The sequence below is a fragment of the Pipistrellus kuhlii genome, unplaced genomic scaffold (genome assembly GCF_014108245.1).
Source record: "Pipistrellus kuhlii isolate mPipKuh1 unplaced genomic scaffold, mPipKuh1.p scaffold_m20_p_5, whole genome shotgun sequence".
NCBI classification, from domain to species: Eukaryota; Metazoa; Chordata; class Mammalia; order Chiroptera; family Vespertilionidae; genus Pipistrellus; species Pipistrellus kuhlii.
The window spans coordinates 8,668,995-8,678,569 of record NW_023425551.1 but is presented as its reverse complement, the minus strand read 5'-3'; positions in this window follow the sequence as shown (position 1 = coordinate 8,678,569).

The window sequence follows — 9,575 nt, the reverse complement described above, 5'->3', positions numbered from 1 at the left end:
TCAGTTGTGTTCAGTCTTCAGTATTCACTCTGTGCCTGTGTATACGAATTAACTCACCATCTTTATTGGTTTAATTTGCATATTCATTCCTGACTGACTGGTATGCATTGTGGAGGTACAGTCATTTTGCATATTTCTCTTTTATTAGTGTAGATTAACAAAAAATAAAGCATTAATGATAAAATTTTGAATAAGATAGAAATATTAAAAGCCTAGGTAATAACTAATAGCCACAAATTAGTAAAACTTCTATACATAAAAGTATAAAATATTATTGAGGAAAAATTAGAAAAAAATAAGTAGATAAATACACTATTTTTCATGGATTAGAAAAAGATTGTTTTTCCAAAATTGATCCATAGATCATTACAATATCTACCAAAATCTAAAAAGATTTCTTATTTTGTACGTTGATCTTCTTTTGATGTATTTTTATTAATTTCAGAGAGGAAGAAAGAGGGAGAGAGAGATAGAAACATCAATGATGAGAATTGATTGGCTGCCTCCTGCATGCCCCCTTATGGGGATGAAGCCCACAGTCCAGCATGTGTTTTGACCGGGAATTGAATCATTATCTCCTGATTCATAGGTTGATGCTCAACCACTGAGAAATACCGGCTAGGCTCTATATTGATCTTGACATGCTAAATTTAAAATTTAAATAGAAATCTCAGGGTAATCAAGACTCTCATGGAGAAAGAGAAAAATAAGGGAGAACTTGATCTACTGGACATCAAGATTTATCATAAATTTCTGTTAACTAAGATAGGATGGTATTGAACAGGAATTTTATGATAATTTAACTATTGGAATAGAATAGGGAGCCTGAAACATAATCTATTTACAGCTGATTTATGATAAGGTAGCTCTGTAAACAAAGGGGACAGATTTTGGAAGTACTAGGCCAATTGAGTATCTATACAAAAAGAAAATGATTATTACTACACATTTAACCCAAAAATTAACTATGAGTAAATATAAATTTAAATTTGAAAGCTAAAACAATAAAACATCAATATAATAAAGAATATACTCATGATCTCAAGGTAGATAAAAAGACACCAAAAGTATCAACTATAAGGAAAACAATGATAAAGTTGAGTATGTATCAAATCAATGAAAAGTCAAGTCACAAAATAGGAGAATACACTTGCAACACATTTAACAACACAGAGTTCATATCTGAAAAAATTAAAAACTCATGAATCGATAAGAAAAACACATTCAAGAGAAGCAGGCAAGAGATTTTAACTGGCACTTCAGGGAACCAAATGATTAATAGGCTTAGGAAATGCTGCTCAACATCAATAAGAACTAGGTACATACAAGTTAAAACCCAGTGAAATAATTCTAGATATCTGCTAGAATGGCTAAAATTAAAATACCACCTATATCACATGCGGCCAATCCTGTCTACTTATACACAGTTCCTGGGAGTGTCAATTGGTATAACTACTGTATTAGTTTTCTTTGCTGCATAAAACTTAACAGCTTAAAACAACACACATTTGTTATCTCACAGTGTCTGTGGGTCAGATTATCTCATAGTTTCTATAGATCTTTTTGATGAGTTCTTTATGAGTCTATACTGGGAAAGAGTCTTCCAAATCATTCAGGCTGTTGGCAGAATTTATTTCCATGTAGACAGAGGTCTCTGTTTTCTTGCTGGCTCTCAGCTGGGGACTTCTTTCAAGTCAAAGAACCTACCCACAGTTCAGTGTCACATGGCCCTCTCTGTAGGCCCTCTCAAAATATTATAGTACACTTCTAAGCCAGGTCATCTCTTGCCCCAGTATGCAGTCTGCTGGGACAGTCTTATGCAACAGTCATATCACCTTTGCTATATATCGGGTATTCTAGCATAATCTAATCAAGGAACTGCCATTTGCCATATCACATTGGTTAAAAGCAAGTCACGGGTTCTGCTCACACTCAAGGAAAGATTACACAAGACATGCACATCAGGAAGTAGAATATAATGGGAGTCACCATAGAACCAAATTATTTTGGCAAATATGTTGCTAGTATCCACAAAAACTGAATATATACCCTTTGACCCAGAAATTCTAGTCCTCAGAAATGCAAATACATGCTCACATGCTCACAAAAGATATATATATATATATATATATATATATATATATATATATCTTTGAGCTGTTTCCTATTTTTTAGTATGAATATATATATCTTTCATACTCAAAAATAGGAAACAGCTCAAAGGTCCATCAAATAAAACAGACAAATAGATTGTATAGTCACATAAATGCTTGCAGCAATGAAAATGGGCAAAACAACATATAATAAGTAAGCCTCACAAACTTTTCATGTTGAAATAAGCCAGATACACACACACACTATGGTTCCATTTTTGAGAAGTCAAAAGTAAAGAAAAGTAAACAATCAGGGATCTGAGCTTGGAGATAAAACATAGAAATAGATTAGTATAAAAGTCAAGAAAATGACTGCCATTAGGGAAGTTAGTCACTGAGAGAGCATCTGAGGAGGCCCCAGGGTATGTGTCTATGTATTTGGAACCACTTGCTGTTTTCTTTGTTATAGAGCATTGATCTGTGCATCCTAGGTTTGTGCAATTTTATGCACATATGTATGTAATATTTCATAGGTTTAAAACAGCTTAAAAGCACCGTATTATAGTGAAAATATTTCCTAATTGCCAAACTGGAATGCAAGCTCCATTAGAACAGTACTTATCTGTTGTTGCTTTTGTTTTTGTTTTTTATATATTTTATTGATTTTTTACAGAGAGGAAGAGAGAGGGATAGATAGTTAGAAACATTGATGAGAGAAAATCATCTATCAGCTGCCTCCTGCACACCCCCTACTGGGAATGTGCCCACAACCAAGGCACATGCCCTTGACCAGAATCGAACCCAGGACCTTTCATTCCACAGGCGATGTTCTACCCACTGAGCAAAACTGGCCTCAGCAGTACTTATCTGTTTTGATAACTATAGTATTTTCTGCACCTATAAAAATGTTTGTCATAATAAATACTGTTGAGTAAGTGAACAAATGAAAGCACAAATTAATCCAATATCTGTGTTCTACCCAGGTCTACCATTTCTAGGTTAACCACATTAAACCAGTTTCCCCAGTTTATGTATCTTTTCCTCATTTGTAAAATGAGGATAGTTTATTCTCTTTTTTTGCCAGGCTGTTGAGGGGTCTAAATGAGACATTTAAATCTTATGTGACAGCTTTTAAAAAGGGGGGGAAATATTCTTGACAGAAGGATTCAGGTGGTAACACCTTAATTGACCAGGATGATTGAACAATGAATGAAATTTTTGTTTAATTCTATACTTCAAAAGTGAGTAATGCTCTAAACTGAATTAGATCTTTTTTTCTGCCTTGTAGAAGAACAAGCTGAACAGAAATTTTATGGCAAAAATGGCCAAGCATCTTGGTTGTCATATTAATTTTGCATTGCTGCATAACAAAGAACCACAAACTTACAGCGGAAAACAACACAAATGTGTTAGCTCACAGTCCTGCAGGTCAGAACTTTGGTGTGACATAGCTGCATGTTTTGCTTAGAATGGCCGAGGTCCAAATCAAGATGTCAGTCATACAGAGTTTTTGTCCGAAGGTTTTGAGGAACAATTTCTTTCCAAGCTGATTCTTTTTGTTGGCAGAATTGAATTCCTTTCTTTTTTGTAGGACTGAGATTCTCATTTCCTTACTGGCTGTTACGGGGGATTGCTCTCATATGATTAGGTTGGGCCACTAGATAAACTTCCTTAAGACCAACATTGCCATAGCAACATAAACATGTATAAAACCCATCATATTCCCTGCCCCAGGGATAAGGCAGGCCATGAACACTAGGGGAGTGGGAAATCTTGAGAGCCACCTTAAATGTTTGCCTACTACAAGGGTTATTATCAATGATTAATGAAAAAAGACATGGAAGACTTTTGACTGAGTACTGAGATTACTCTTTAAAAAGCAAACTATTGATACCAATTGACTTTCTTGTGCTTTTTGTAGCTCTACTATAGTGAATGTCAAGGTTATGGATTACACACTTTTAGTGGGTCATGGAATCAGTTCAATGGGTTACAACCAATTTATTTTTTAATTGAAATAATAAAATAGAAAAAAAGAGAAATATCACAAGCAACTTAGCATGATTTTAAGTGTGATCAAGAGTTCATTTAAAATATTAAAATCAATCCAAAAATATCTCTTGGTGGAAAGAAACCCTCTATAATCAACTTGTTTTTAGCTATATGTATATGCATGTATACAAGGAAATATATATTATATAGTTATACAGATATATATATATATATATGTATGTATTAATAGATATATATACACATATATACATATACACAGATATATATAGATGTATGTATATATAGATATATATACTAGTATGTATATACATATACTAGAGGCCCAATGTGCGAAATTCATTGAAGGGGCTTGATCCTTGCAGCCACCGCGGCTTACCTCAGCCCTTGCAGCCTTGGCTTCATCAGGAAGGTCATTTGGCTCTCTGGTCTAATTAGCATATTATGCATTTATTTTTATAGATATATATAAAAGGCTAACATGCTAAGTGTCTCTCCAACTATCTGACTGGTCACTATAACATGGACTGACCACCAGAGAGCAGACACTCAACACAGGAGCTGCTGTGACGCACACTGGCCATTTACAAAGAAATGGCACCGCAGACCTTGCACAGACAAAGCAACACTCAGCTTCCCCCAAGTGGGACACAGTCCCCACCACCACCCCAGAGGGAGACCCCACCAAATTTCATCCAACACTGCTGAAATTCCATGGCACAAAATGCAACCCACAGCCTGGCCCAGCTCAGAAACCGTGACTGTGGGCACTGGGTAATGGTGTCAGATAGCAACACCCAGCTTCCTCTCTTTAGCAAATAGCCTCCTTGGAGTTTCTTCAGCCCAAGAACATGACTTGCTTTATTGCTGGATACAAACATTTTACATTTTAATGAAATGTATGTGAAGCATTTTCCCATGTCTCATCTCATTTGATCCTCACAGAAGTCTTGGAGTAGGTAGACAGAAGATTCAGTAGAATCTTATTTTTTTTTTTCATTAGACAGAAAATGGAGATTTAAAAAGTTTAGAAGCTTGACCCAACAGAAAAGAAGTAAGAAATGGTGGACCTTGAAAATGACTTCACATTTTCTCCTGCACAGAATATAGTCAAACACTGCTTCAGTTAAATATTTCATCCTTTGTTCTTTTGGGGTGATCTATAATAATAATCTGCTTCATGTTGATATTTACTGCTGTGTTGCTAACAATTACCTGAAAGAGAAGTTGAGGTGCTTCTCTGGGCTGGAAAAAGTTTAGCTAAATCAGAAAGGAGGTCTAATTAAGCAAGTTTATCTATGTATATGAAAGGCTAAATTGACTCGCACCTGTGCAATACATATAAAGCTCTAGCTGGTGAATCACAGGCATGTATTTCAATCCTTCATTGTCAATCGTGAATTTGGTTGACACTTCTATTATAGAGAAAGGGCAAATAGCGATATTAAGATATTTCTTTTAATTAATTTCCTTTCAATGTGCATGTATTCGTGTACCAGACCACTAGTATAAACATAATCATCAGAAATCTTTGAAAGCCACTAATCTTGATTATGGAGAACTCTTTTACTAACATGCAATTATCAAAGCTTTTACTTCAGTAAGTATTACCCTTAGAGTCAAGTCTAGCACTATTTTGTATTATTCTGTAAAGAACATTCAAGAATTCTAAAATTCTGTAGTTTTATAGTATTAAATTCTCCTAGAAAAATTAAATGATTTCTTAATATTTAATATATAACTTTTGAAGCATCAGTTTTCATATCCTTTCACATCAGTCAGGTAAGTCGTCAAGACCTAGCCGTATTTGGCCTCTTTAAATACATTAATTTTAACTTATCTTTAAATAAGTAAGCATTTTTATTACTACAAGCACTATCATTTTTCCATACCATTTCTTCATCTTTGGAAGGACATTCGTTATGAGTAATAGGTGCTTAAGAACCAAGTGTTCTATGAACTTGTCTGTCCATAGAAATCTGGGTAGCAGCCTAATTCCCCACGCAACCATAATCAAGGCAATTTACCTGACAGCTACTGTGGCTTCCCCCACACACCAGCATGGGACTGAGCACTGGAGATTCAAAGACGAATAAAACTAGTCCCTGTGCTCAAAGCATTTATACATTTCCAACCCTAGAATATATTGTCAATGTTCTTTTTTATTTTTGTTTTAATTTCTGTTCCTTCTGTTCAGAATGTTTGCTTTCCTCTCAAGTCTACTTGTGTCTCATTGAATATGCTGTCATCTGCTTTATTTTCCTGTAGGGTAAATTTGGATTTTAAGCAAATGATCAAGATATTTGTATTTATAAAGTTCTTCCAAACTGCATTGCCTACAGTACTGCAGTATAGATTTCAAAATCTACAAGCACGTCATTATTTTCCAAAATATTAATTAATAAATAACAAATTTTTAATGTGAAGTGATATAACTTTACCTTTCACCTTTAGGTATTGGTTTTATCCCAGGATTCACTTAAAATTAGACCAGAAAGTAGCTAAAAGGAATGGGGAAACCTCAATAATCATGTTAATTTTTACAAAGAAATATTGAATTGAAGCCTTCTTTGAAAGGGAGAGTATAATAAAATGAGAATTATTTCATATTCATTGTGTATGTTTATGGGTTTGTACATATAAGGAAAGAGTAACACTCTTTCCACATGTCAAAAAAAGGGTCACAGTCATCAATGTCTGGCTAAATAATATATTAAAAATTCAACTAAAAACTAAAAAATAAGACTAATGCACTACAGGCAATAAATTGGAACCCATTTAACAGTTGGTCACCACCATAACTGGAATTATAACACAGTTATCTCTGAGTATGTCATGCACCACTGAATCAGCTTACTCGTGGCAACTCTATAAATGAGTAATGTTCAGTGGCCTGTCCTCCACAACCCTAATTAGCTCCTGTAGACCCCTGCTTTTATTAATTCAATCCAGTTCATATTTGGTCTTTTCCCATCTATTTTTTCCAGTATTATAGTCTTTTCCAAAGAATCCTGCCATCATATGATGTGCCCAAGTTAGAATAGCATCAGTTTCATCATTTTTGCCTCCAGCAATGTTTTAGGCTTAACTTGGGATCCACTTGTTCATCCTTATAGTGGTCCAGGGTTTCTGTAGAGCTCTCCTTCAATGCCATATTTCAAATGAATCACTTTTATTTTCTATCAGCCTTCTTTACTGTCCAACTTTTGCATCAGAACATAGTAACTGGGAATATTAGGGTATGGTGATCTTAGCCTTGGTATCTAAGGACACATCTTTGCTCTTGATGATCTTCCCCAATTCTTCCAGGGCTGCCTTTTTCATTTTCCACTTTTTCTTGGTTTCTTGGCTGCAGTCTCTGAATTGATGACTGAACCAAGGTAAACAAAATCTTGAACAACTTCAAGGTCTTCATTGTCTATGTTAAAATTTTGTATTTCTTTTGTAGTCATGATTTTGGTCTTCTTGATGTTCAAATGCCACCCCACATTGGTACTTTCTGTTGTCACTTTAATCAGATTTATCTAATCCTACTTTATCCCACTCACTGAATCAGGGCAGCAAGTTGTGATTTTGCTACTATGTAAGTAAAAAAATAAAAATAAAGATATCATAATAGAACAGATTTCTTTTTTTAATATATTTTGAGTTTTTACAGAGAGGAAAAGAGAGGGACAGAGAGTTAGAAACATCAATGAGAGAGAAACACCAATCAGCTGCCTCTTGCACACCCCCTACTGGAGATGTGCCCGCAAACAAGGTACATGCCCTTGACAGGAATCGAACCTGGGACCTTTCAGTCCACAGGCGGACGCTTATCCACTGAGCCGAACCAGTTTCAGCTAGAACAGATTTCTTCTCCACAGAAGAACTTGCCTAAGGTGTTCACACATCCACCCACTGAAATGGAATCATTAATGTAACACATTGCCAAAGAGATGAGAGGCAGTGACTTGATATAGGTTAGTTAGGTCTCAGGAGAAAAACCAACATAATCAAAGTCCTGTCAGAATAAGAGACAGGAACCCAGAAGACAATATGAGTTTTGTTTTACACAAAAGAAATATGTCTATTTATCAGTTCCTATTCATTTAATCTTCTCATCTTCTCCACCACCACCAACCACATCAATATGACTGATGTAGTAAATTTTAAAAAAATAAAGGATAGTTAAATGGCAAAGACTGACACAATTGTTAGTGAAGAAGAATTGATTTTGAAAGGCAGTTCTAACATTTTGTTTCAATATATATTATAGCAAAATAATGTTACTGACAAGATAGGTTAAAAGGCCTACAGAAAACAATTTGAAGTAGGATCAGGCACTAGTGAAAGTGGAGTCACGGAGTTAAATACCTGCAAGGCTACTCAGAAAAGTAAGAAATGAAGCTGGTCTGACATACGGCCAGAGGGAATGGCACACATTGGAAAGCACCTGCTCTGCTTCGCTATGAGCACTGTTCTATTCCATCAAGTCATAGCCATGAGGGAAGTGGGAATAGTGGTGCCAGAACTAATTTTTCAATAAAATCTGAAGATCCGAATTTTTGTCTTAATGTTCCCATTTTTTAAAATGGAAAAGGACAAACAAAAATGAAGTATTAGTCATTTTAATCTTAACATCTGCTATATGTGGCCTCTGTTTTAGGAGGAAATAATTACAAGATACAAAGAAAGGTTTGCTTTGTAATTTGGCTAATAATAACAAAAATGTGACATAGTTTTGGGAACACTATTATTTATCATCATTAGCTCTGGAACTTGATTCAGTTTAGCTTACCCTTTTAGTTAATGTTGAAAAAAATACACAAAACTGCCCTGAGAGTTCAATATTTGTCAACAGAGAGGACCTGAAGGTCACCAGGGCCTGGGGTTAACTTAGCTATCAGTCTCAATGTCCAATAAGGCATTGTACAAAACCAGGAATTATAAATTAAAAACTTTTTTATGAAAGACCATTGCTCAATTCCCTAACCTTGGTGCATAGCCTTAAGAGTAGAGGAAATATGAGTTTAATATCTTTCTCCCACATAAATGTCACTCAAGTGTATCAGCATATTTAAAAGATATGTTTGTGTTATTTTCAGTCCCTTTATGGCCTGAAATGTCAACACATAGTCAATAGCTCATTTCCTGTTGATATTTAGAACTAATTTTTTTTAATGAAACCAAAGATTCATTTTTATAACTCCCTTCCTCTCCATTAGAACAAATCCTGCCTTGGGTTCTGTATACACCTCCTGATCAATCGGATGTCTTTCCTGATCACCCACTGATCTTCATATCAGCATGACCTGAGTTGTTTCTCTGTCTTCAAAGCTGATGCAGGCTAAGACTACGTTCTCCTTAACCGAGGTCCTTCATTATTCTTCACAGAGTTCTCTTTCCTCAGTCCATCACTGAGCAACTTCTTACTCAACATTTTCTCAACACAGTTGATTTGTAGTGAAGTTCACCTCAGTCTTTAAATGA